The sequence below is a fragment of the Rhinoderma darwinii genome (assembly GCF_050947455.1).
Source record: "Rhinoderma darwinii isolate aRhiDar2 chromosome 4 unlocalized genomic scaffold, aRhiDar2.hap1 SUPER_4_unloc_10, whole genome shotgun sequence".
Classification (NCBI taxonomy): Eukaryota; Metazoa; Chordata; class Amphibia; order Anura; family Rhinodermatidae; genus Rhinoderma; species Rhinoderma darwinii.
In genome coordinates, this window is record NW_027461754.1 from 405,356 (window position 1) to 428,792 (window position 23,437).

At 45.6% G+C, this 23,437-nt stretch overlaps 25 non-coding genes across 25 annotated transcripts; 13 read left to right on the forward strand and 12 right to left on the reverse strand.

The window, feature by feature from the left end:
* Nucleotides 1-137: 137 nt before the first annotated feature.
* Nucleotides 138-211, forward strand: TRNAN-GUU (transfer RNA asparagine (anticodon GUU)). Its single transcript has one exon. It is a non-coding gene; the product is annotated as a tRNA-Asn (tRNA).
* A 567-nt stretch (nt 212-778) lies between these two features.
* Nucleotides 779-864, reverse strand: TRNAY-GUA (transfer RNA tyrosine (anticodon GUA)). Its single transcript is given in 2 exon segments — nt 779-814; nt 828-864. It is a non-coding gene; the product is annotated as a tRNA-Tyr (tRNA).
* A 1,037-nt stretch (nt 865-1,901) lies between these two features.
* TRNAN-GUU (transfer RNA asparagine (anticodon GUU)) lies at nt 1,902-1,975 on the forward strand. Its single transcript has one exon. It is a non-coding gene; the product is annotated as a tRNA-Asn (tRNA).
* A 567-nt stretch (nt 1,976-2,542) lies between these two features.
* Nucleotides 2,543-2,628, reverse strand: TRNAY-GUA (transfer RNA tyrosine (anticodon GUA)). The gene is given in 2 exon segments: nt 2,543-2,578; nt 2,592-2,628. It is a non-coding gene; the product is annotated as a tRNA-Tyr (tRNA).
* Nucleotides 2,629-3,659: 1,031 nt separating this feature from the next.
* TRNAN-GUU (transfer RNA asparagine (anticodon GUU)) lies at nt 3,660-3,733 on the forward strand. Its single transcript has one exon. It is a non-coding gene; the product is annotated as a tRNA-Asn (tRNA).
* A 567-nt stretch (nt 3,734-4,300) lies between these two features.
* Nucleotides 4,301-4,386, reverse strand: TRNAY-GUA (transfer RNA tyrosine (anticodon GUA)). The gene is given in 2 exon segments: nt 4,301-4,336; nt 4,350-4,386. It is a non-coding gene; the product is annotated as a tRNA-Tyr (tRNA).
* Nucleotides 4,387-5,422: 1,036 nt separating this feature from the next.
* Nucleotides 5,423-5,496, forward strand: TRNAN-GUU (transfer RNA asparagine (anticodon GUU)). The gene has a single exon. It is a non-coding gene; the product is annotated as a tRNA-Asn (tRNA).
* Nucleotides 5,497-6,063: 567 nt separating this feature from the next.
* TRNAY-GUA (transfer RNA tyrosine (anticodon GUA)) lies at nt 6,064-6,149 on the reverse strand. Its single transcript is given in 2 exon segments — nt 6,064-6,099; nt 6,113-6,149. It is a non-coding gene; the product is annotated as a tRNA-Tyr (tRNA).
* A 1,751-nt stretch (nt 6,150-7,900) lies between these two features.
* On the forward strand, nt 7,901-7,974 carry TRNAN-GUU (transfer RNA asparagine (anticodon GUU)). The gene has a single exon. It is a non-coding gene; the product is annotated as a tRNA-Asn (tRNA).
* Nucleotides 7,975-8,541: 567 nt separating this feature from the next.
* Nucleotides 8,542-8,627, reverse strand: TRNAY-GUA (transfer RNA tyrosine (anticodon GUA)). Its single transcript is given in 2 exon segments — nt 8,542-8,577; nt 8,591-8,627. It is a non-coding gene; the product is annotated as a tRNA-Tyr (tRNA).
* A 1,749-nt stretch (nt 8,628-10,376) lies between these two features.
* On the forward strand, nt 10,377-10,450 carry TRNAN-GUU (transfer RNA asparagine (anticodon GUU)). The gene has a single exon. It is a non-coding gene; the product is annotated as a tRNA-Asn (tRNA).
* Nucleotides 10,451-11,017: 567 nt separating this feature from the next.
* TRNAY-GUA (transfer RNA tyrosine (anticodon GUA)) lies at nt 11,018-11,103 on the reverse strand. The gene is given in 2 exon segments: nt 11,018-11,053; nt 11,067-11,103. It is a non-coding gene; the product is annotated as a tRNA-Tyr (tRNA).
* Nucleotides 11,104-12,129: 1,026 nt separating this feature from the next.
* TRNAN-GUU (transfer RNA asparagine (anticodon GUU)) lies at nt 12,130-12,203 on the forward strand. Its single transcript has one exon. It is a non-coding gene; the product is annotated as a tRNA-Asn (tRNA).
* Nucleotides 12,204-13,892: 1,689 nt separating this feature from the next.
* Nucleotides 13,893-13,966, forward strand: TRNAN-GUU (transfer RNA asparagine (anticodon GUU)). Its single transcript has one exon. It is a non-coding gene; the product is annotated as a tRNA-Asn (tRNA).
* A 567-nt stretch (nt 13,967-14,533) lies between these two features.
* Nucleotides 14,534-14,619, reverse strand: TRNAY-GUA (transfer RNA tyrosine (anticodon GUA)). The gene is given in 2 exon segments: nt 14,534-14,569; nt 14,583-14,619. It is a non-coding gene; the product is annotated as a tRNA-Tyr (tRNA).
* A 1,036-nt stretch (nt 14,620-15,655) lies between these two features.
* Nucleotides 15,656-15,729, forward strand: TRNAN-GUU (transfer RNA asparagine (anticodon GUU)). Its single transcript has one exon. It is a non-coding gene; the product is annotated as a tRNA-Asn (tRNA).
* A 567-nt stretch (nt 15,730-16,296) lies between these two features.
* Nucleotides 16,297-16,382, reverse strand: TRNAY-GUA (transfer RNA tyrosine (anticodon GUA)). Its single transcript is given in 2 exon segments — nt 16,297-16,332; nt 16,346-16,382. It is a non-coding gene; the product is annotated as a tRNA-Tyr (tRNA).
* A 1,034-nt stretch (nt 16,383-17,416) lies between these two features.
* TRNAN-GUU (transfer RNA asparagine (anticodon GUU)) lies at nt 17,417-17,490 on the forward strand. Its single transcript has one exon. It is a non-coding gene; the product is annotated as a tRNA-Asn (tRNA).
* Nucleotides 17,491-18,057: 567 nt separating this feature from the next.
* On the reverse strand, nt 18,058-18,143 carry TRNAY-GUA (transfer RNA tyrosine (anticodon GUA)). The gene is given in 2 exon segments: nt 18,058-18,093; nt 18,107-18,143. It is a non-coding gene; the product is annotated as a tRNA-Tyr (tRNA).
* Nucleotides 18,144-19,173: 1,030 nt separating this feature from the next.
* On the forward strand, nt 19,174-19,247 carry TRNAN-GUU (transfer RNA asparagine (anticodon GUU)). Its single transcript has one exon. It is a non-coding gene; the product is annotated as a tRNA-Asn (tRNA).
* Nucleotides 19,248-19,814: 567 nt separating this feature from the next.
* Nucleotides 19,815-19,900, reverse strand: TRNAY-GUA (transfer RNA tyrosine (anticodon GUA)). Its single transcript is given in 2 exon segments — nt 19,815-19,850; nt 19,864-19,900. It is a non-coding gene; the product is annotated as a tRNA-Tyr (tRNA).
* Nucleotides 19,901-20,936: 1,036 nt separating this feature from the next.
* TRNAN-GUU (transfer RNA asparagine (anticodon GUU)) lies at nt 20,937-21,010 on the forward strand. The gene has a single exon. It is a non-coding gene; the product is annotated as a tRNA-Asn (tRNA).
* A 567-nt stretch (nt 21,011-21,577) lies between these two features.
* Nucleotides 21,578-21,663, reverse strand: TRNAY-GUA (transfer RNA tyrosine (anticodon GUA)). Its single transcript is given in 2 exon segments — nt 21,578-21,613; nt 21,627-21,663. It is a non-coding gene; the product is annotated as a tRNA-Tyr (tRNA).
* A 1,034-nt stretch (nt 21,664-22,697) lies between these two features.
* On the forward strand, nt 22,698-22,771 carry TRNAN-GUU (transfer RNA asparagine (anticodon GUU)). Its single transcript has one exon. It is a non-coding gene; the product is annotated as a tRNA-Asn (tRNA).
* Nucleotides 22,772-23,338: 567 nt separating this feature from the next.
* On the reverse strand, nt 23,339-23,424 carry TRNAY-GUA (transfer RNA tyrosine (anticodon GUA)). Its single transcript is given in 2 exon segments — nt 23,339-23,374; nt 23,388-23,424. It is a non-coding gene; the product is annotated as a tRNA-Tyr (tRNA).
* Between the last annotated feature and the right edge of the window lie 13 nt (nt 23,425-23,437).

Genomic DNA, 23,437 nt, shown 5'->3' on the forward strand with positions numbered 1-23,437 from the left:
CTGTAGTTCCACGCAGTTGTTATGTTTTATCATTCTCTTCTTTTTATTGTGTTGATCAGAAGGTCCTCTAAGAAACATACTCCATTTACCATGTTGTGGCTTTTTTACGACTTTAATCAAAGTGGGGGAGCGTGGTTGTCTCTGTGGCGCAATTGGTTAGCGCGTTCGGCTGTTAACCGGAAGGTTGGTGGTTCAAGCCCACCCAGGGACGGCAGTGTCCTCTTTTTGTCTCAGTTGCATGTTACAGAAAATCCTATGGTGCCTCTCAACTTAAAGTTTCGGCCAGAAGAGGAGGGCACCGGTTGTAAGACCATTTCAACATGTACAGTGTGAAAAATATTGAGAAGAGAAAAAAATCCCAGTGATTTGGATGACATAGTTGCAATGTAGAAAGAATGGTCCAGAGCCTTTGGCCCTCTTTGGTTGTGGGCCTAAATGTCTTTCCATGCGCCACTCTGTTTCAAAGAAGATGACACATGACATGAGAAACTGGGAGGTTCAAGCAAAGCTTGAAGGTTGTGAAAACTTTTTTTTGTCTGATAACCAAAAGGTTGGTGGTTCAAGCCCACCCAGGGATGATTGTACCCTCTTTTTGTTTCAGTTGCATGTCAGAGTTACAGAAAGTCCTACTGTGGCTCTCAACTGAGAGTTTCGGTCGGATGCCCATTTCAAATACCCAACACAAACAAGAGACCCCTCTGAAAATAGATAGAAGACGAGGGCACCGGGAGAGCATTTGTCGACAGGTTGAAACATCATCTATGAGACTAACAAAAGTTCCTTCGAGCCGGAATTGAACCAGCGACCTAAGGATTGCTGATTTTCTACTACAGTCCTCCGCTCTACCAGCTGAGCTATCGAAGGCTTGCCGAGCTGGTTGTCGGGTGCTTCCTAAGCTTGCAAATGAGTTACATGAGTAGGGAAACAGAGGAGAATTGTCCCGCTCTTTGAAAAACTCGGCAAACCAAAACTTTGGAGAATACGGGCGTCGATCCCGTTACCTCTCGCATGCTAAGCGAGCGCTCTACCATTTGAGCTAATCCCCCTTCTGGCAGTCCATGTTGGGGTCCATGCTGGTTTCCATGTTGGGGTGCCTGATTCACCACAATTGTGATCATCACATACTTTTCAACCTGTAGCTTTAAGCTTTTTTTTTTTTTTTTTTTTTTTTTTTTTAAGTGTGGATGTCTTTCTCCCGTAAAAGCAGAAGGAGCGTGGAGCTTACAGGGTGCCGGGTGGTGTAAAAGTATAGGTGAGTCGTTAGTGTACAGAGTGAAGAATTGTGGGAAGAGAAAAGAAATCAGAATGATTTAAATAAGAAAGTCGCAACGTAGAAAAGATGGTCTAGATCCAATGGCCCATTTGGTTGTGGGCCCAAAAGCCTTTGCCTGTGCCACTTTGTTGCAAAGGCGAAAACATGTGGCATGAGAAACTGGGAGGTTGCGTGTATAAAAAGCATAGTCTGAAGGTCGTGAAAATGAGATGGTCAGGGATCGGGGGTCTCTATTCTATTTTTACGAGAAAAACATGTGATTCCGACCGGGGATAATGGCCAAATTGTAACAGGGGGCGTGAGTAAAAGAGAGCACTTAGCAGAGGATGGTTTCGATCCATCGACCTCTGGGTTATGGGCCCAGCACGCTTCCGCTGCGCCACTCTGCTGCCATACCTCCAAAAGAGAGGGGTAGCCTATTACCCGCTGACTGTTGTTAAGACGCTAATGTGGAGGCCATCTCTGTGTTGCAATTGTCCATTTGTTGGCGGCTGTAGTTCCACGCAGTTGTTATGTTTTATCATTCTCTTCTTTTTATTGTGTTGATCAGAAGGTCCTCTAAGAAACATACTCCATTTACCATGTTGTGGCTTTTTTACGACTTTAATCAAAGTGGGGGAGCGTGGTTGTCTCTGTGGCGCAATTGGTTAGCGCGTTCGGCTGTTAACCGGAAGGTTGGTGGTTCAAGCCCACCCAGGGACGGCAGTGTCCTCTTTTTGTCTCAGTTGCATGTTACAGAAAATCCTATGGTGCCTCTCAACTTAAAGTTTCGGCCAGAAGAGGAGGGCACCGGTTGTAAGACCATTTCAACATGTACAGTGTGAAAAATTTTGAGAAGAGAAAAAAATCCCAGTGATTTGGATGACATAGTTGCAATGTAGAAAGAATGGTCCAGAGCCTTTGGCCCTCTTTGGTTGTGGGCCTAAATGTCTTTCCATGCGCCACTCTGTTTCAAAGAAGATGACACATGACATGAGAAACTGGGAGGTTCAAGCAAAGCTTGAAGGTTGTGAAAACTTTTTTTTGTCTGATAACCAAAAGGTTGGTGGTTCAAGCCCACCCAGGGATGATTGTACCCTCTTTTTGTTTCAGTTGCATGTCAGAGTTACAGAAAGTCCTACTGTGGCTCTCAACTGAGAGTTTCGGTCGGATGCCCATTTCAAATACCCAACACAAACAAGAGACCCCTCTGAAAATAGATAGAAGACGAGGGCACCGGGAGAGCATTTGTCGACAGGTTGAAACATCATCTATGAGACTAACAAAAGTTCCTTCGAGCCGGAATTGAACCAGCGACCTAAGGATTGCTGATTTTCTACTACAGTCCTCCGCTCTACCAGCTGAGCTATCGAAGGCTTGCCGAGCTGGTTGTCGGGTGCTTCCTAAGCTTGCAAATGAGTTACATGAGTAGGGAAACAGAGGAGAATTGTCCCGCTCTTTGAAAAACTCGGCAAACCAAAACTTTGGAGAATACGGGCGTCGATCCCGTTACCTCTCGCATGCTAAGCGAGCGCTCTACCATTTGAGCTAATCCCCCTTCTGGCAGTCCATGTTGGGGTCCATGCTGGTTTCCATGTTGGGGTGCCTGATTCACCACAATTGTGATCATCACATACTTTTCAACCTGTAGCTTTAAGCTTTTTTTTTTTTTTTTTTTTTTTAAGTGTGGATGTCTTTCTCCCGTAAAAGCAGAAGGAGCGTGGAGCTTACAGGGTGCCGGGTGGTGTAAAAGTATAGGTGAGTCGTTAGTGTACAGAGTGAAGAATTGTGGGAAGAGAAAAGAAATCAGAATGATTTAAATAAGAAAGTCGCAACGTAGAAAAGATGGTCTAGATCCAATGGCCCATTTGGTTGTGGGCCCAAAAGCCTTTGCCTGTGCCACTTTGTTGCAAAGGCGAAAACATGTGGCATGAGAAACTGGGAGGTTGCGTGTATAAAAAGCATAGTCTGAAGGTCGTGAAAATGAGATGGTCAGGGATCGGGGGTCTCTATTCTATTTTTACGAGAAAAACATGTGATTCCGACCGGGGATAATGGCCAAATTGTAACAGGGGGCGTGAGTAAAAGAGAGCACTTAGCAGAGGATGGTTTCGATCCATCGACCTCTGGGTTATGGGCCCAGCACGCTTCCGCTGCGCCACTCTGCTGCCATACCTCCAAAAGAGAGGGGTAGCCTATTACCCGCTGACTGTTGTTAAGACGCTAATGTGGAGGCCATCTCTGTGTTGCAATTGTCCATTTGTTGGCGGCTGTAGTTCCACGCAGTTGTTATGTTTTATCATTCTCTTCTTTTTATTGTGTTGATCAGAAGGTCCTCTAAGAAACATACTCCATTTACCATGTTGTGGCTTTTTTACGACTTTAATCAAAGTGGGGGAGCGTGGTTGTCTCTGTGGCGCAATTGGTTAGCGCGTTCGGCTGTTAACCGGAAGGTTGGTGGTTCAAGCCCACCCAGGGACGGCAGTGTCCTCTTTTTGTCTCAGTTGCATGTTACAGAAAATCCTATGGTGCCTCTCAACTTAAAGTTTCGGCCAGAAGAGGAGGGCACCGGTTGTAAGACCATTTCAACATGTACAGTGTGAAAAATATTGAGAAGAGAAAAAAATCCCAGTGATTTGGATGACATAGTTGCAATGTAGAAAGAATGGTCCAGAGCCTTTGGCCCTCTTTGGTTGTGGGCCTAAATGTCTTTCCATGCGCCACTCTGTTTCAAAGAAGATGACACATGACATGAGAAACTGGGAGGTTCAAGCAAAGCTTGAAGGTTGTGAAAACTTTTTTTTGTCTGATAACCAAAAGGTTGGTGGTTCAAGCCCACCCAGGGATGATTGTACCCTCTTTTTGTTTCAGTTGCATGTCAGAGTTACAGAAAGTCCTACTGTGGCTCTCAACTGAGAGTTTCGGTCGGATGCCCATTTCAAATACCCAACACAAACAAGAGACCCCTCTGAAAATAGATAGAAGACGAGGGCACCGGGAGAGCATTTGTCGACAGGTTGAAACATCATCTATGAGACTAACAAAAGTTCCTTCGAGCCGGAATTGAACCAGCGACCTAAGGATTGCTGATTTTCTACTACAGTCCTCCGCTCTACCAGCTGAGCTATCGAAGGCTTGCCGAGCTGGTTGTCGGGTGCTTCCTAAGCTTGCAAATGAGTTACATGAGTAGGGAAACAGAGGAGAATTGTCCCGCTCTTTGAAAAACTCGGCAAACCAAAACTTTGGAGAATACGGGCGTCGATCCCGTTACCTCTCGCATGCTAAGCGAGCGCTCTACCATTTGAGCTAATCCCCCTTCTGGCAGTCCATGTTGGGGTCCATGCTGGTTTCCATGTTGGGGTGCCTGATTCACCACAATTGTGATCATCACATACTTTTCAACCTGTAGCTTTAAGCTTTTTTTTTTTTTTTTTTTTTTTTTTTTAAGTGTGGATGTCTTTCTCCCGTAAAAGCAGAAGGAGCGTGGAGCTTACAGGGTGCCGGGTGGTGTAAAAGTATAGGTGAGTCGTTAGTGTACAGAGTGAAGAATTGTGGGAAGAGAAAAGAAATCAGAATGATTTAAATAAGAAAGTCGCAACGTAGAAAAGATGGTCTAGATCCAATGGCCCATTTGGTTGTGGGCCCAAAAGCCTTTGCCTGTGCCACTTTGTTGCAAAGGCGAAAACATGTGGCATGAGAAACTGGGAGGTTGCGTGTATAAAAAGCATAGTCTGAAGGTCGTGAAAATGAGATGGTCAGGGATCGGGGGTCTCTATTCTATTTTTACGAGAAAAACATGTGATTCCGACCGGGGATAATGGCCAAATTGTAACAGGGGGCGTGAGTAAAAGAGAGCACTTAGCAGAGGATGGTTTCGATCCATCGACCTCTGGGTTATGGGCCCAGCACGCTTCCGCTGCGCCACTCTGCTGCCATACCTCCAAAAGAGAGGGGTAGCCTATTACCCGCTGACTGTTGTTAAGACGCTAATGTGGAGGCCATCTCTGTGTTGCAATTGTCCATTTGTTGGCGGCTGTAGTTCCACGCAGTTGTTATGTTTTATCATTCTCTTCTTTTTATTGTGTTGATCAGAAGGTCCTCTAAGAAACATACTCCATTTACCATGTTGTGGCTTTTTTACGACTTTAATCAAAGTGGGGGAGCGTGGTTGTCTCTGTGGCGCAATTGGTTAGCGCGTTCGGCTGTTAACCGGAAGGTTGGTGGTTCAAGCCCACCCAGGGACGGCAGTGTCCTCTTTTTGTCTCAGTTGCATGTTACAGAAAATCCTATGGTGCCTCTCAACTTAAAGTTTCGGCCAGAAGAGGAGGGCACCGGTTGTAAGACCATTTCAACATGTACAGTGTGAAAAATTTTGAGAAGAGAAAAAAATCCCAGTGATTTGGATGACATAGTTGCAATGTAGAAAGAATGGTCCAGAGCCTTTGGCCCTCTTTGGTTGTGGGCCTAAATGTCTTTCCATGCGCCACTCTGTTTCAAAGAAGATGACACATGACATGAGAAACTGGGAGGTTCAAGCAAAGCTTGAAGGTTGTGAAAACTTTTTTTTGTCTGATAACCAAAAGGTTGGTGGTTCAAGCCCACCCAGGGATGATTGTACCCTCTTTTTGTTTCAGTTGCATGTCAGAGTTACAGAAAGTCCTACTGTGGCTCTCAACTGAGAGTTTCGGTCGGATGCCCATTTCAAATACCCAACACAAACAAGAGACCCCTCTGAAAATAGATAGAAGACGAGGGCACCGGGAGAGCATTTGTCGACAGGTTGAAACATCATCTATGAGACTAACAAAAGTTCCTTCGAGCCGGAATTGAACCAGCGACCTAAGGATTGCTGATTTTCTACTACAGTCCTCCGCTCTACCAGCTGAGCTATCGAAGGCTTGCCGAGCTGGTTGTCGGGTGCTTCCTAAGCTTGCAAATGAGTTACATGAGTAGGGAAACAGAGGAGAATTGTCCCGCTCTTTGAAAAACTCGGCAAACCAAAACTTTGGAGAATACGGGCGTCGATCCCGTTACCTCTCGCATGCTAAGCGAGCGCTCTACCATTTGAGCTAATCCCCCTTCTGGCAGTCCATGTTGGGGTCCATGCTGGTTTCCATGTTGGGGTGCCTGATTCACCACAATTGTGATCATCACATACTTTTCAACCTGTAGCTTTAAGCTTTTTTTTTTTTTTTTTTTTTTTTTTTTTAAGTGTGGATGTCTTTCTCCCGTAAAAGCAGAAGGAGCGTGGAGCTTACAGGGTGCCGGGTGGTGTAAAAGTATAGGTGAGTCGTTAGTGTACAGAGTGAAGAATTGTGGGAAGAGAAAAGAAATCAGAATGATTTAAATAAGAAAGTCGCAACGTAGAAAAGATGGTCTAGATCCAATGGCCCATTTGGTTGTGGGCCCAAAAGCCTTTGCCTGTGCCACTTTGTTGCAAAGGCGAAAACATGTGGCATGAGAAACTGGGAGGTTGCGTGTATAAAAAGCATAGTCTGAAGGTCGTGAAAATGAGATGGTCAGGGATCGGGGGTCTCTATTCTATTTTTACGAGAAAAACATGTGATTCCGACCGGGGATAATGGCCAAATTGTAACAGGGGGCGTCGAAGGCTTGCCGAGCTGGTTGTCGGGTGCTTCCTAAGCTTGCAAATGAGTTACATGAGTAGGGAAACAGAGGAGAATTGTCCCGCTCTTTGAAAAACTCGGCAAACCAAAACTTTGGAGAATACGGGCGTCGATCCCGTTACCTCTCGCATGCTAAGCGAGCGCTCTACCATTTGAGCTAATCCCCCTTCTGGCAGTCCATGTTGGGGTCCATGCTGGTTTCCATGTTGGGGTGCCTGATTCACCACAATTGTGATCATCACATACTTTTCAACCTGTAGCTTTAAGCTTTTTTTTTTTTTTTTTTTTTTTTTTTTAAGTGTGGATGTCTTTCTCCCGTAAAAGCAGAAGGAGCGTGGAGCTTACAGGGTGCCGGGTGGTGTAAAAGTATAGGTGAGTCGTTAGTGTACAGAGTGAAGAATTGTGGGAAGAGAAAAGAAATCAGAATGATTTAAATAAGAAAGTCGCAACGTAGAAAAGATGGTCTAGATCCAATGGCCCATTTGGTTGTGGGCCCAAAAGCCTTTGCCTGTGCCACTTTGTTGCAAAGGCGAAAACATGTGGCATGAGAAACTGGGAGGTTGCGTGTATAAAAAGCATAGTCTGAAGGTCGTGAAAATGAGATGGTCAGGGATCGGGGGTCTCTATTCTATTTTTACGAGAAAAACATGTGATTCCGACCGGGGATAATGGCCAAATTGTAACAGGGGGCGTGAGTAAAAGAGAGCACTTAGCAGAGGATGGTTTCGATCCATCGACCTCTGGGTTATGGGCCCAGCACGCTTCCGCTGCGCCACTCTGCTGCCATACCTCCAAAAGAGAGGGGTAGCCTATTACCCGCTGACTGTTGTTAAGACGCTAATGTGGAGGCCATCTCTGTGTTGCAATTGTCCATTTGTTGGCGGCTGTAGTTCCACGCAGTTGTTATGTTTTATCATTCTCTTCTTTTTATTGTGTTGATCAGAAGGTCCTCTAAGAAACATACTCCATTTACCATGTTGTGGCTTTTTTACGACTTTAATCAAAGTGGGGGAGCGTGGTTGTCTCTGTGGCGCAATTGGTTAGCGCGTTCGGCTGTTAACCGGAAGGTTGGTGGTTCAAGCCCACCCAGGGACGGCAGTGTCCTCTTTTTGTCTCAGTTGCATGTTACAGAAAATCCTATGGTGCCTCTCAACTTAAAGTTTCGGCCAGAAGAGGAGGGCACCGGTTGTAAGACCATTTCAACATGTACAGTGTGAAAAATTTTGAGAAGAGAAAAAAATCCCAGTGATTTGGATGACATAGTTGCAATGTAGAAAGAATGGTCCAGAGCCTTTGGCCCTCTTTGGTTGTGGGCCTAAATGTCTTTCCATGCGCCACTCTGTTTCAAAGAAGATGACACATGACATGAGAAACTGGGAGGTTCAAGCAAAGCTTGAAGGTTGTGAAAACTTTTTTTTGTCTGATAACCAAAAGGTTGGTGGTTCAAGCCCACCCAGGGATGATTGTACCCTCTTTTTGTTTCAGTTGCATGTCAGAGTTACAGAAAGTCCTACTGTGGCTCTCAACTGAGAGTTTCGGTCGGATGCCCATTTCAAATACCCAACACAAACAAGAGACCCCTCTGAAAATAGATAGAAGACGAGGGCACCGGGAGAGCATTTGTCGACAGGTTGAAACATCATCTATGAGACTAACAAAAGTTCCTTCGAGCCGGAATTGAACCAGCGACCTAAGGATTGCTGATTTTCTACTACAGTCCTCCGCTCTACCAGCTGAGCTATCGAAGGCTTGCCGAGCTGGTTGTCGGGTGCTTCCTAAGCTTGCAAATGAGTTACATGAGTAGGGAAACAGAGGAGAATTGTCCCGCTCTTTGAAAAACTCGGCAAACCAAAACTTTGGAGAATACGGGCGTCGATCCCGTTACCTCTCGCATGCTAAGCGAGCGCTCTACCATTTGAGCTAATCCCCCTTCTGGCAGTCCATGTTGGGGTCCATGCTGGTTTCCATGTTGGGGTGCCTGATTCACCACAATTGTGATCATCACATACTTTTCAACCTGTAGCTTTAAGCTTTTTTTTTTTTTTTTTTTTTTTTTAAAGTGTGGATGTCTTTCTCCCGTAAAAGCAGAAGGAGCGTGGAGCTTACAGGGTGCCGGGTGGTGTAAAAGTATAGGTGAGTCGTTAGTGTACAGAGTGAAGAATTGTGGGAAGAGAAAAGAAATCAGAATGATTTAAATAAGAAAGTCGCAACGTAGAAAAGATGGTCTAGATCCAATGGCCCATTTGGTTGTGGGCCCAAAAGCCTTTGCCTGTGCCACTTTGTTGCAAAGGCGAAAACATGTGGCATGAGAAACTGGGAGGTTGCGTGTATAAAAAGCATAGTCTGAAGGTCGTGAAAATGAGATGGTCAGGGATCGGGGGTCTCTATTCTATTTTTACGAGAAAAACATGTGATTCCGACCGGGGATAATGGCCAAATTGTAACAGGGGGCGTCGAAGGCTTGCCGAGCTGGTTGTCGGGTGCTTCCTAAGCTTGCAAATGAGTTACATGAGTAGGGAAACAGAGGAGAATTGTCCCGCTCTTTGAAAAACTCGGCAAACCAAAACTTTGGAGAATACGGGCGTCGATCCCGTTACCTCTCGCATGCTAAGCGAGCGCTCTACCATTTGAGCTAATCCCCCTTCTGGCAGTCCATGTTGGGGTCCATGCTGGTTTCCATGTTGGGGTGCCTGATTCACCACAATTGTGATCATCACATACTTTTCAACCTGTAGCTTTAAGCTTTTTTTTTTTTTTTTTTTTTTTTTTTTTAAGTGTGGATGTCTTTCTCCCGTAAAAGCAGAAGGAGCGTGGAGCTTACAGGGTGCCGGGTGGTGTAAAAGTATAGGTGAGTCGTTAGTGTACAGAGTGAAGAATTGTGGGAAGAGAAAAGAAATCAGAATGATTTAAATAAGAAAGTCGCAACGTAGAAAAGATGGTCTAGATCCAATGGCCCATTTGGTTGTGGGCCCAAAAGCCTTTGCCTGTGCCACTTTGTTGCAAAGGCGAAAACATGTGGCATGAGAAACTGGGAGGTTGCGTGTATAAAAAGCATAGTCTGAAGGTCGTGAAAATGAGATGGTCAGGGATCGGGGGTCTCTATTCTATTTTTACGAGAAAAACATGTGATTCCGACCGGGGATAATGGCCAAATTGTAACAGGGGGCGTGAGTAAAAGAGAGCACTTAGCAGAGGATGGTTTCGATCCATCGACCTCTGGGTTATGGGCCCAGCACGCTTCCGCTGCGCCACTCTGCTGCCATACCTCCAAAAGAGAGGGGTAGCCTATTACCCGCTGACTGTTGTTAAGACGCTAATGTGGAGGCCATCTCTGTGTTGCAATTGTCCATTTGTTGGCGGCTGTAGTTCCACGCAGTTGTTATGTTTTATCATTCTCTTCTTTTTATTGTGTTGATCAGAAGGTCCTCTAAGAAACATACTCCATTTACCATGTTGTGGCTTTTTTACGACTTTAATCAAAGTGGGGGAGCGTGGTTGTCTCTGTGGCGCAATTGGTTAGCGCGTTCGGCTGTTAACCGGAAGGTTGGTGGTTCAAGCCCACCCAGGGACGGCAGTGTCCTCTTTTTGTCTCAGTTGCATGTTACAGAAAATCCTATGGTGCCTCTCAACTTAAAGTTTCGGCCAGAAGAGGAGGGCACCGGTTGTAAGACCATTTCAACATGTACAGTGTGAAAAATTTTGAGAAGAGAAAAAAATCCCAGTGATTTGGATGACATAGTTGCAATGTAGAAAGAATGGTCCAGAGCCTTTGGCCCTCTTTGGTTGTGGGCCTAAATGTCTTTCCATGCGCCACTCTGTTTCAAAGAAGATGACACATGACATGAGAAACTGGGAGGTTCAAGCAAAGCTTGAAGGTTGTGAAAACTTTTTTTTGTCTGATAACCAAAAGGTTGGTGGTTCAAGCCCACCCAGGGATGATTGTACCCTCTTTTTGTTTCAGTTGCATGTCAGAGTTACAGAAAGTCCTACTGTGGCTCTCAACTGAGAGTTTCGGTCGGATGCCCATTTCAAATACCCAACACAAACAAGAGACCCCTCTGAAAATAGATAGAAGACGAGGGCACCGGGAGAGCATTTGTCGACAGGTTGAAACATCATCTATGAGACTAACAAAAGTTCCTTCGAGCCGGAATTGAACCAGCGACCTAAGGATTGCTGATTTTCTACTACAGTCCTCCGCTCTACCAGCTGAGCTATCGAAGGCTTGCCGAGCTGGTTGTCGGGTGCTTCCTAAGCTTGCAAATGAGTTACATGAGTAGGGAAACAGAGGAGAATTGTCCCGCTCTTTGAAAAACTCGGCAAACCAAAACTTTGGAGAATACGGGCGTCGATCCCGTTACCTCTCGCATGCTAAGCGAGCGCTCTACCATTTGAGCTAATCCCCCTTCTGGCAGTCCATGTTGGGGTCCATGCTGGTTTCCATGTTGGGGTGCCTGATTCACCACAATTGTGATCATCACATACTTTTCAACCTGTAGCTTTAAGCTTTTTTTTTTTTTTTTTTAAGTGTGGATGTCTTTCTCCCGTAAAAGCAGAAGGAGCGTGGAGCTTACAGGGTGCCGGGTGGTGTAAAAGTATAGGTGAGTCGTTAGTGTACAGAGTGAAGAATTGTGGGAAGAGAAAAGAAATCAGAATGATTTAAATAAGAAAGTCGCAACGTAGAAAAGATGGTCTAGATCCAATGGCCCATTTGGTTGTGGGCCCAAAAGCCTTTGCCTGTGCCACTTTGTTGCAAAGGCGAAAACATGTGGCATGAGAAACTGGGAGGTTGCGTGTATAAAAAGCATAGTCTGAAGGTCGTGAAAATGAGATGGTCAGGGATCGGGGGTCTCTATTCTATTTTTACGAGAAAAACATGTGATTCCGACCGGGGATAATGGCCAAATTGTAACAGGGGGCGTGAGTAAAAGAGAGCACTTAGCAGAGGATGGTTTCGATCCATCGACCTCTGGGTTATGGGCCCAGCACGCTTCCGCTGCGCCACTCTGCTGCCATACCTCCAAAAGAGAGGGGTAGCCTATTACCCGCTGACTGTTGTTAAGACGCTAATGTGGAGGCCATCTCTGTGTTGCAATTGTCCATTTGTTGGCGGCTGTAGTTCCACGCAGTTGTTATGTTTTATCATTCTCTTCTTTTTATTGTGTTGATCAGAAGGTCCTCTAAGAAACATACTCCATTTACCATGTTGTGGCTTTTTTACGACTTTAATCAAAGTGGGGGAGCGTGGTTGTCTCTGTGGCGCAATTGGTTAGCGCGTTCGGCTGTTAACCGGAAGGTTGGTGGTTCAAGCCCACCCAGGGACGGCAGTGTCCTCTTTTTGTCTCAGTTGCATGTTACAGAAAATCCTATGGTGCCTCTCAACTTAAAGTTTCGGCCAGAAGAGGAGGGCACCGGTTGTAAGACCATTTCAACATGTACAGTGTGAAAAATTTTGAGAAGAGAAAAAAATCCCAGTGATTTGGATGACATAGTTGCAATGTAGAAAGAATGGTCCAGAGCCTTTGGCCCTCTTTGGTTGTGGGCCTAAATGTCTTTCCATGCGCCACTCTGTTTCAAAGAAGATGACACATGACATGAGAAACTGGGAGGTTCAAGCAAAGCTTGAAGGTTGTGAAAACTTTTTTTTGTCTGATAACCAAAAGGTTGGTGGTTCAAGCCCACCCAGGGATGATTGTACCCTCTTTTTGTTTCAGTTGCATGTCAGAGTTACAGAAAGTCCTACTGTGGCTCTCAACTGAGAGTTTCGGTCGGATGCCCATTTCAAATACCCAACACAAACAAGAGACCCCTCTGAAAATAGATAGAAGACGAGGGCACCGGGAGAGCATTTGTCGACAGGTTGAAACATCATCTATGAGACTAACAAAAGTTCCTTCGAGCCGGAATTGAACCAGCGACCTAAGGATTGCTGATTTTCTACTACAGTCCTCCACTCTACCAGCTGAGCTATCGAAGGCTTGCCGAGCTGGTTGTCGGGTGCTTCCTAAGCTTGCAAATGAGTTACATGAGTAGGGAAACAGAGGAGAATTGTCCCGCTCTTTGAAAAACTCGGCAAACCAAAACTTTGGAGAATACGGGCGTCGATCCCGTTACCTCTCGCATGCTAAGCGAGCGCTCTACCATTTGAGCTAATCCCCCTTCTGGCAGTCCATGTTGGGGTCCATGCTGGTTTCCATGTTGGGGTGCCTGATTCACCACAATTGTGATCATCACATACTTTTCAACCTGTAGCTTTAAGCTTTTTTTTTTTATTTTTTTTTTTTTTTTAAGTGTGGATGTCTTTCTCCCGTAAAAGCAGAAGGAGCGTGGAGCTTACAGGGTGCCGGGTGGTGTAAAAGTATAGGTGAGTCGTTAGTGTACAGAGTGAAGAATTGTGGGAAGAGAAAAGAAATCAGAATGATTTAAATAAGAAAGTCGCAACGTAGAAAAGATGGTCTAGATCCAATGGCCCATTTGGTTGTGGGCCCAAAAGCCTTTGCCTGTGCCACTTTGTTGCAAAGGCGAAAACATGTGGCATGAGAAACTGGGAGGTTGCGTGTATAAAAAGCATAGTCTGAAGGTCGTGAAAATGAGATGGTCAGGGATCGGGGGTCTCTATTCTATTTTTACGAGAAAAACATGTGATTCCGACCGGGGATAATGGCCAAATTGTAACAGGGGGCGTGAGTAAAAGAGAGCACTTAGCAGAGGATGGTTTCGATCCATCGACCTCTGGGTTATGGGCCCAGCACGCTTCCGCTGCGCCACTCTGCTGCCATACCTCCAAAAGAGAGGGGTAGCCTATTACCCGCTGACTGTTGTTAAGACGCTAATGTGGAGGCCATCTCTGTGTTGCAATTGTCCATTTGTTGGCGGCTGTAGTTCCACGCAGTTGTTATGTTTTATCATTCTCTTCTTTTTATTGTGTTGATCAGAAGGTCCTCTAAGAAACATACTCCATTTACCATGTTGTGGCTTTTTTACGACTTTAATCAAAGTGGGGGAGCGTGGTTGTCTCTGTGGCGCAATTGGTTAGCGCGTTCGGCTGTTAACCGGAAGGTTGGTGGTTCAAGCCCACCCAGGGACGGCAGTGTCCTCTTTTTGTCTCAGTTGCATGTTACAGAAAATCCTATGGTGCCTCTCAACTTAAAGTTTCGGCCAGAAGAGGAGGGCACCGGTTGTAAGACCATTTCAACATGTACAGTGTGAAAAATTTTGAGAAGAGAAAAAAATCCCAGTGATTTGGATGACATAGTTGCAATGTAGAAAGAATGGTCCAGAGCCTTTGGCCCTCTTTGGTTGTGGGCCTAAATGTCTTTCCATGCGCCACTCTGTTTCAAAGAAGATGACACATGACATGAGAAACTGGGAGGTTCAAGCAAAGCTTGAAGGTTGTGAAAACTTTTTTTTGTCTGATAACCAAAAGGTTGGTGGTTCAAGCCCACCCAGGGATGATTGTACCCTCTTTTTGTTTCAGTTGCATGTCAGAGTTACAGAAAGTCCTACTGTGGCTCTCAACTGAGAGTTTCGGTCGGATGCCCATTTCAAATACCCAACACAAACAAGAGACCCCTCTGAAAATAGATAGAAGACGAGGGCACCGGGAGAGCATTTGTCGACAGGTTGAAACATCATCTATGAGACTAACAAAAGTTCCTTCGAGCCGGAATTGAACCAGCGACCTAAGGATTGCTGATTTTCTACTACAGTCCTCCGCTCTACCAGCTGAGCTATCGAAGGCTTGCCGAGCTGGTTGTCGGGTGCTTCCTAAGCTTGCAAATGAGTTACATGAGTAGGGAAACAGAGGAGAATTGTCCCGCTCTTTGAAAAACTCGGCAAACCAAAACTTTGGAGAATACGGGCGTCGATCCCGTTACCTCTCGCATGCTAAGCGAGCGCTCTACCATTTGAGCTAATCCCCCTTCTGGCAGTCCATGTTGGGGTCCATGCTGGTTTCCATGTTGGGGTGCCTGATTCACCACAATTGTGATCATCACATACTTTTCAACCTGTAGCTTTAAGCTTTTTTTTTTTTTTTTTTTTTTTTTTTTAAGTGTGGATGTCTTTCTCCCGTAAAAGCAGAAGGAGCGTGGAGCTTACAGGGTGCCGGGTGGTGTAAAAGTATAGGTGAGTCGTTAGTGTACAGAGTGAAGAATTGTGGGAAGAGAAAAGAAATCAGAATGATTTAAATAAGAAAGTCGCAACGTAGAAAAGATGGTCTAGATCCAATGGCCCATTTGGTTGTGGGCCCAAAAGCCTTTGCCTGTGCCACTTTGTTGCAAAGGCGAAAACATGTGGCATGAGAAACTGGGAGGTTGCGTGTATAAAAAGCATAGTCTGAAGGTCGTGAAAATGAGATGGTCAGGGATCGGGGGTCTCTATTCTATTTTTACGAGAAAAACATGTGATTCCGACCGGGGATAATGGCCAAATTGTAACAGGGGGCGTGAGTAAAAGAGAGCACTTAGCAGAGGATGGTTTCGATCCATCGACCTCTAGGTTATGGGCCCAGCACGCTTCCGCTGCGCCACTCTGCTGCCATACCTCCAAAAGAGAGGGGTAGCCTATTACCCGCTGACTGTTGTTAAGACGCTAATGTGGAGGCCATCTCTGTGTTGCAATTGTCCATTTGTTGGCGGCTGTAGTTCCACGCAGTTGTTATGTTTTATCATTCTCTTCTTTTTATTGTGTTGATCAGAAGGTCCTCTAAGAAACATACTCCATTTACCATGTTGTGGCTTTTTTACGACTTTAATCAAAGTGGGGGAGCGTGGTTGTCTCTGTGGCGCAATTGGTTAGCGCGTTCGGCTGTTAACCGGAAGGTTGGTGGTTCAAGCCCACCCAGGGACGGCAGTGTCCTCTTTTTGTCTCAGTTGCATGTTACAGAAAATCCTATGGTGCCTCTCAACTTAAAGTTTCGGCCAGAAGAGGAGGGCACCGGTTGTAAGACCATTTCAACATGTACAGTGTGAAAAATTTTGAGAAGAGAAAAAAATCCCAGTGATTTGGATGACATAGTTGCAATGTAGAAAGAATGGTCCAGAGCCTTTGGCCCTCTTTGGTTGTGGGCCTAAATGTCTTTCCATGCGCCACTCTGTTTCAAAGAAGATGACACATGACATGAGAAACTGGGAGGTTCAAGCAAAGCTTGAAGGTTGTGAAAACTTTTTTTTGTCTGATAACCAAAAGGTTGGTGGTTCAAGCCCACCCAGGGATGATTGTACCCTCTTTTTGTTTCAGTTGCATGTCAGAGTTACAGAAAGTCCTACTGTGGCTCTCAACTGAGAGTTTCGGTCGGATGCCCATTTCAAATACCCAACACAAACAAGAGACCCCTCTGAAAATAGATAGAAGACGAGGGCACCGGGAGAGCATTTGTCGACAGGTTGAAACATCATCTATGAGACTAACAAAAGTTCCTTCGAGCCGGAATTGAACCAGCGACCTAAGGATTGCTGATTTTCTACTACAGTCCTCCGCTCTACCAGCTGAGCTATCGAAGGCTTGCCGAGCTGGTTGTCGGGTGCTTCCTAAGCTTGCAAATGAGTTACATGAGTAGGGAAACAGAGGAGAATTGTCCCGCTCTTTGAAAAACTCGGCAAACCAAAACTTTGGAGAATACGGGCGTCGATCCCGTTACCTCTCGCATGCTAAGCGAGCGCTCTACCATTTGAGCTAATCCCCCTTCTGGCAGTCCATGTTGGGGTCCATGCTGGTTTCCATGTTGGGGTGCCTGATTCACCACAATTGTGATCATCACATACTTTTCAACCTGTAGCTTTAAGCTTTTTTTTTTTTTTTTTTTTTTTTTAAAGTGTGGATGTCTTTCTCCCGTAAAAGCAGAAGGAGCGTGGAGCTTACAGGGTGCCGGGTGGTGTAAAAGTATAGGTGAGTCGTTAGTGTACAGAGTGAAGAATTGTGGGAAGAGAAAAGAAATCAGAATGATTTAAATAAGAAAGTCGCAACGTAGAAAAGATGGTCTAGATCCAATGGCCCATTTGGTTGTGGGCCCAAAAGCCTTTGCCTGTGCCACTTTGTTGCAAAGGCGAAAACATGTGGCATGAGAAACTGGGAGGTTGCGTGTATAAAAAGCATAGTCTGAAGGTCGTGAAAATGAGATGGTCAGGGATCGGGGGTCTCTATTCTATTTTTACGAGAAAAACATGTGATTCCGACCGGGGATAATGGCCAAATTGTAACAGGGGGCGTGAGTAAAAGAGAGCACTTAGCAGAGGATGGTTTCGATCCATCGACCTCTGGGTTATGGGCCCAGCACGCTTCCGCTGCGCCACTCTGCTGCCATACCTCCAAAAGAGAGGGGTAGCCTATTACCCGCTGACTGTTGTTAAGACGCTAATGTGGAGGCCATCTCTGTGTTGCAATTGTCCATTTGTTGGCGGCTGTAGTTCCACGCAGTTGTTATGTTTTATCATTCTCTTCTTTTTATTGTGTTGATCAGAAGGTCCTCTAAGAAACATACTCCATTTACCATGTTGTGGCTTTTTTACGACTTTAATCAAAGTGGGGGAGCGTGGTTGTCTCTGTGGCGCAATTGGTTAGCGCGTTCGGCTGTTAACCGGAAGGTTGGTGGTTCAAGCCCACCCAGGGACGGCAGTGTCCTCTTTTTGTCTCAGTTGCATGTTACAGAAAATCCTATGGTGCCTCTCAACTTAAAGTTTCGGCCAGAAGAGGAGGGCACCGGTTGTAAGACCATTTCAACATGTACAGTGTGAAAAATTTTGAGAAGAGAAAAAAATCCCAGTGATTTGGATGACATAGTTGCAATGTAGAAAGAATGGTCCAGAGCCTTTGGCCCTCTTTGGTTGTGGGCCTAAATGTCTTTCCATGCGCCACTCTGTTTCAAAGAAGATGACACATGACATGAGAAACTGGGAGGTTCAAGCAAAGCTTGAAGGTTGTGAAAACTTTTTTTTGTCTGATAACCAAAAGGTTGGTGGTTCAAGCCCACCCAGGGATGATTGTACCCTCTTTTTGTTTCAGTTGCATGTCAGAGTTACAGAAAGTCCTACTGTGGCTCTCAACTGAGAGTTTCGGTCGGATGCCCATTTCAAATACCCAACACAAACAAGAGACCCCTCTGAAAATAGATAGAAGACGAGGGCACCGGGAGAGCATTTGTCGACAGGTTGAAACATCATCTATGAGACTAACAAAAGTTCCTTCGAGCCGGAATTGAACCAGCGACCTAAGGATTGCTGATTTTCTACTACAGTCCTCCGCTCTACCAGCTGAGCTATCGAAGGCTTGCCGAGCTGGTTGTCGGGTGCTTCCTAAGCTTGCAAATGAGTTACATGAGTAGGGAAACAGAGGAGAATTGTCCCGCTCTTTGAAAAACTCGGCAAACCAAAACTTTGGAGAATACGGGCGTCGATCCCGTTACCTCTCGCATGCTAAGCGAGCGCTCTACCATTTGAGCTAATCCCCCTTCTGGCAGTCCATGTTGGGGTCCATGCTGGTTTCCATGTTGGGGTGCCTGATTCACCACAATTGTGATCATCACATACTTTTCAACCTGTAGCTTTAAGCTTTTTTTTTTTTTTTTTTTTTTAAGTGTGGATGTCTTTCTCCCGTAAAAGCAGAAGGAGCGTGGAGCTTACAGGGTGCCGGGTGGTGTAAAAGTATAGGTGAGTCGTTAGTGTACAGAGTGAAGAATTGTGGGAAGAGAAAAGAAATCAGAATGATTTAAATAAGAAAGTCGCAACGTAGAAAAGATGGTCTAGATCCAATGGCCCATTTGGTTGTGGGCCCAAAAGCCTTTGCCTGTGCCACTTTGTTGCAAAGGCGAAAACATGTGGCATGAGAAACTGGGAGGTTGCGTGTATAAAAAGCATAGTCTGAAGGTCGTGAAAATGAGATGGTCAGGGATCGGGGGTCTCTATTCTATTTTTACGAGAAAAACATGTGATTCCGACCGGGGATAATGGCCAAATTGTAACAGGGGGCGTGAGTAAAAGAGAGCACTTAGCAGAGGATGGTTTCGATCCATCGACCTCTGGGTTATGGGCCCAGCACGCTTCCGCTGCGCCACTCTGCTGCCATACCTCCAAAAGAGAGGGGTAGCCTATTACCCGCTGACTGTTGTTAAGACGCTAATGTGGAGGCCATCTCTGTGTTGCAATTGTCCATTTGTTGGCGGCTGTAGTTCCACGCAGTTGTTATGTTTTATCATTCTCTTCTTTTTATTGTGTTGATCAGAAGGTCCTCTAAGAAACATACTCCATTTACCATGTTGTGGCTTTTTTACGACTTTAATCAAAGTGGGGGAGCGTGGTTGTCTCTGTGGCGCAATTGGTTAGCGCGTTCGGCTGTTAACCGGAAGGTTGGTGGTTCAAGCCCACCCAGGGACGGCAGTGTCCTCTTTTTGTCTCAGTTGCATGTTACAGAAAATCCTATGGTGCCTCTCAACTTAAAGTTTCGGCCAGAAGAGGAGGGCACCGGTTGTAAGACCATTTCAACATGTACAGTGTGAAAAATTTTGAGAAGAGAAAAAAATCCCAGTGATTTGGATGACATAGTTGCAATGTAGAAAGAATGGTCCAGAGCCTTTGGCCCTCTTTGGTTGTGGGCCTAAATGTCTTTCCATGCGCCACTCTGTTTCAAAGAAGATGACACATGACATGAGAAACTGGGAGGTTCAAGCAAAGCTTGAAGGTTGTGAAAACTTTTTTTTGTCTGATAACCAAAAGGTTGGTGGTTCAAGCCCACCCAGGGATGATTGTACCCTCTTTTTGTTTCAGTTGCATGTCAGAGTTACAGAAAGTCCTACTGTGGCTCTCAACTGAGAGTTTCGGTCGGATGCCCATTTCAAATACCCAACACAAACAAGAGACCCCTCTGAAAATAGATAGAAGACGAGGGCACCGGGAGAGCATTTGTCGACAGGTTGAAACATCATCTATGAGACTAACAAAAGTTCCTTCGAGCCGGAATTGAACCAGCGACCTAAGGATTGCTGATTTTCTACTACAGTCCTCCGCTCTACCAGCTGAGCTATCGAAGGCTTGCCGAGCTGGTTGTCGGGTGCTTCCTAAGCTTGCAAATGAGTTACATGAGTAGGGAAACAGAGGAGAATTGTCCCGCTCTTTGAAAAACTCGGCAAACCAAAACTTTGGAGAATACGGGCGTCGATCCCGTTACCTCTCGCATGCTAAGCGAGCGCTCTACCATTTGAGCTAATCCCCCTTCTGGCAGTCCATGTTGGGGTCCATGCTGGTTTCCATGTTGGGGTGCCTGATTCACCACAATTGTGATCATCACATACTTTTCAACCTGTAGCTTTAAGCTTTTTTTTTTTTTTTTTTTTTTTTTTTTAAGTGTGGATGTCTTTCTCCCGTAAAAGCAGAAGGAGCGTGGAGCTTACAGGGTGCCGGGTGGTGTAAAAGTATAGGTGAGTCGTTAGTGTACAGAGTGAAGAATTGTGGGAAGAGAAAAGAAATCAGAATGATTTAAATAAGAAAGTCGCAACGTAGAAAAGATGGTCTAGATCCAATGGCCCATTTGGTTGTGGGCCCAAAAGCCTTTGCCTGTGCCACTTTGTTGCAAAGGCGAAAACATGTGGCATGAGAAACTGGGAGGTTGCGTGTATAAAAAGCATAGTCTGAAGGTCGTGAAAATGAGATGGTCAGGGATCGGGGGTCTCTATTCTATTTTTACGAGAAAAACATGTGATTCCGACCGGGGATAATGGCCAAATTGTAACAGGGGGCGTGAGTAAAAGAGAGCACTTAGCAGAGGATGGTTTCGATCCATCGACCTCTGGGTTATGGGCCCAGCACGCTTCCGCTGCGCCACTCTGCTGCCATACCTCCAAAAGAGAGGGGTAGCCTATTACCCGCTGACTGTTGTTAAGACGCTAATGTGGAGGCCATCTCTGTGTTGCAATTGTCCATTTGTTGGCGGCTGTAGTTCCACGCAGTTGTTATGTTTTATCATTCTCTTCTTTTTATTGTGTTGATCAGAAGGTCCTCTAAGAAACATACTCCATTTACCATGTTGTGGCTTTTTTACGACTTTAATCAAAGTGGGGGAGCGTGGTTGTCTCTGTGGCGCAATTGGTTAGCGCGTTCGGCTGTTAACCGGAAGGTTGGTGGTTCAAGCCCACCCAGGGACGGCAGTGTCCTCTTTTTGTCTCAGTTGCATGTTACAGAAAATCCTATGGTGCCTCTCAACTTAAAGTTTCGGCCAGAAGAGGAGGGCACCGGTTGTAAGACCATTTCAACATGTACAGTGTGAAAAATTTTGAGAAGAGAAAAAAATCCCAGTGATTTGGATGACATAGTTGCAATGTAGAAAGAATGGTCCAGAGCCTTTGGCCCTCTTTGGTTGTGGGCCTAAATGTCTTTCCATGCGCCACTCTGTTTCAAAGAAGATGACACATGACATGAGAAACTGGGAGGTTCAAGCAAAGCTTGAAGGTTGTGAAAACTTTTTTTTGTCTGATAACCAAAAGGTTGGTGGTTCAAGCCCACCCAGGGATGATTGTACCCTCTTTTTGTTTCAGTTGCATGTCAGAGTTACAGAAAGTCCTACTGTGGCTCTCAACTGAGAGTTTCGGTCGGATGCCCATTTCAAATACCCAACACAAACAAGAGACCCCTCTGAAAATAGATAGAAGACGAGGGCACCGGGAGAGCATTTGTCGACAGGTTGAAACATCATCTATGAGACTAACAAAAGTTCCTTCGAGCCGGAATTGAACCAGCGACCTAAGGATTGCTGATTTTCTACTACAGTCCTCCGCTCTACCAGCTGAGCTATCGAAGGCTTGCCGAGCTGGTTGTCGGGTGCTTCCTAAGCTTGCAAATGAGTTACATGAGTAGGGAAACAGAGGAGAATTGTCCCGCTCTTTGAAAAACTCGGCAAACCAAAACTTTGGAGAATACGGGCGTCGATCCCGTTACCTCTCGCATGCTAAGCGAGCGCTCTACCATTTGAGCTAATCCCCCTTCTGGCAGTCCATGTTGGGGTCCATGCTGGTTTCCATGTTGGGGTGCCTGATTCACCACAATTGTGATCATCACATACTTTTCAACCTGTAGCTTTAAGCTTTTTTTTTTTTTTTTTTTTTTTTTAAAGTGTGGATGTCTTTCTCCCGTAAAAGCAGAAGGAGCGTGGAGCTTACAGGGTGCCGGGTGGTGTAAAAGTATAGGTGAGTCGTTAGTGTACAGAGTGAAGAATTGTGGGAAGAGAAAAGAAATCAGAATGATTTAAATAAGAAAGTCGCAACGTAGAAAAGATGGTCTAGATCCAATGGCCCATTTGGTTGTGGGCCCAAAAGCCTTTGCCTGTGCCACTTTGTTGCAAAGGCGAAAACATGTGGCATGAGAAACTGGGAGGTTGCGTGTATAAAAAGCATAGTCTGAAGGTCGTGAAAATGAGATGGTCAGGGATCGGGGGTCTCTATTCTATTTTTACGAGAAAAACATGTGATTCCGACCGGGGATAATGGCCAAATTGTAACAGGGGGCGTGAGTAAAAGAGAGCACTTAGCAGAGGATGGTTTCGATCCATCGACCTCTGGGTTATGGGCCCAGCACGCTTCCGCTGCGCCACTCTGCTGCCATACCTCCAAAAGAGAGGGGTAGCCTATTACCCGCTGACTGTTGTTAAGACGCTAATGTGGAGGCCATCTCTGTGTTGCAATTGTCCATTTGTTGGCGGCTGTAGTTCCACGCAGTTGTTATGTTTTATCATTCTCTTCTTTTTATTGTGTTGATCAGAAGGTCCTCTAAGAAACATACTCCATTTACCATGTTGTGGCTTTTTTACGACTTTAATCAAAGTGGGGGAGCGTGGTTGTCTCTGTGGCGCAATTGGTTAGCGCGTTCGGCTGTTAACCGGAAGGTTGGTGGTTCAAGCCCACCCAGGGACGGCAGTGTCCTCTTTTTGTCTCAGTTGCATGTTACAGAAAATCCTATGGTGCCTCTCAACTTAAAGTTTCGGCCAGAAGAGGAGGGCACCGGTTGTAAGACCATTTCAACATGTACAGTGTGAAAAATTTTGAGAAGAGAAAAAAATCCCAGTGATTTGGATGACATAGTTGCAATGTAGAAAGAATGGTCCAGAGCCTTTGGCCCTCTTTGGTTGTGGGCCTAAATGTCTTTCCATGCGCCACTCTGTTTCAAAGAAGATGACACATGACATGAGAAACTGGGAGGTTCAAGCAAAGCTTGAAGGTTGTGAAAACTTTTTTTTGTCTGATAACCAAAAGGTTGGTGGTTCAAGCCCACCCAGGGATGATTGTACCCTCTTTTTGTTTCAGTTGCATGTCAGAGTTACAGAAAGTCCTACTGTGGCTCTCAACTGAGAGTTTCGGTCGGATGCCCATTTCAAATACCCAACACAAACAAGAGACCCCTCTGAAAATAGATAGAAGACGAGGGCACCGGGAGAGCATTTGTCGACAGGTTGAAACATCATCTATGAGACTAACAAAAGTTCCTTCGAGCCGGAATTGAACCAGCGACCTAAGGATTGCTGATTTTCTACTACAGTCCTCCGCTCTACCAGCTGAGCTATCGAAGGCTTGCCGAGCTGG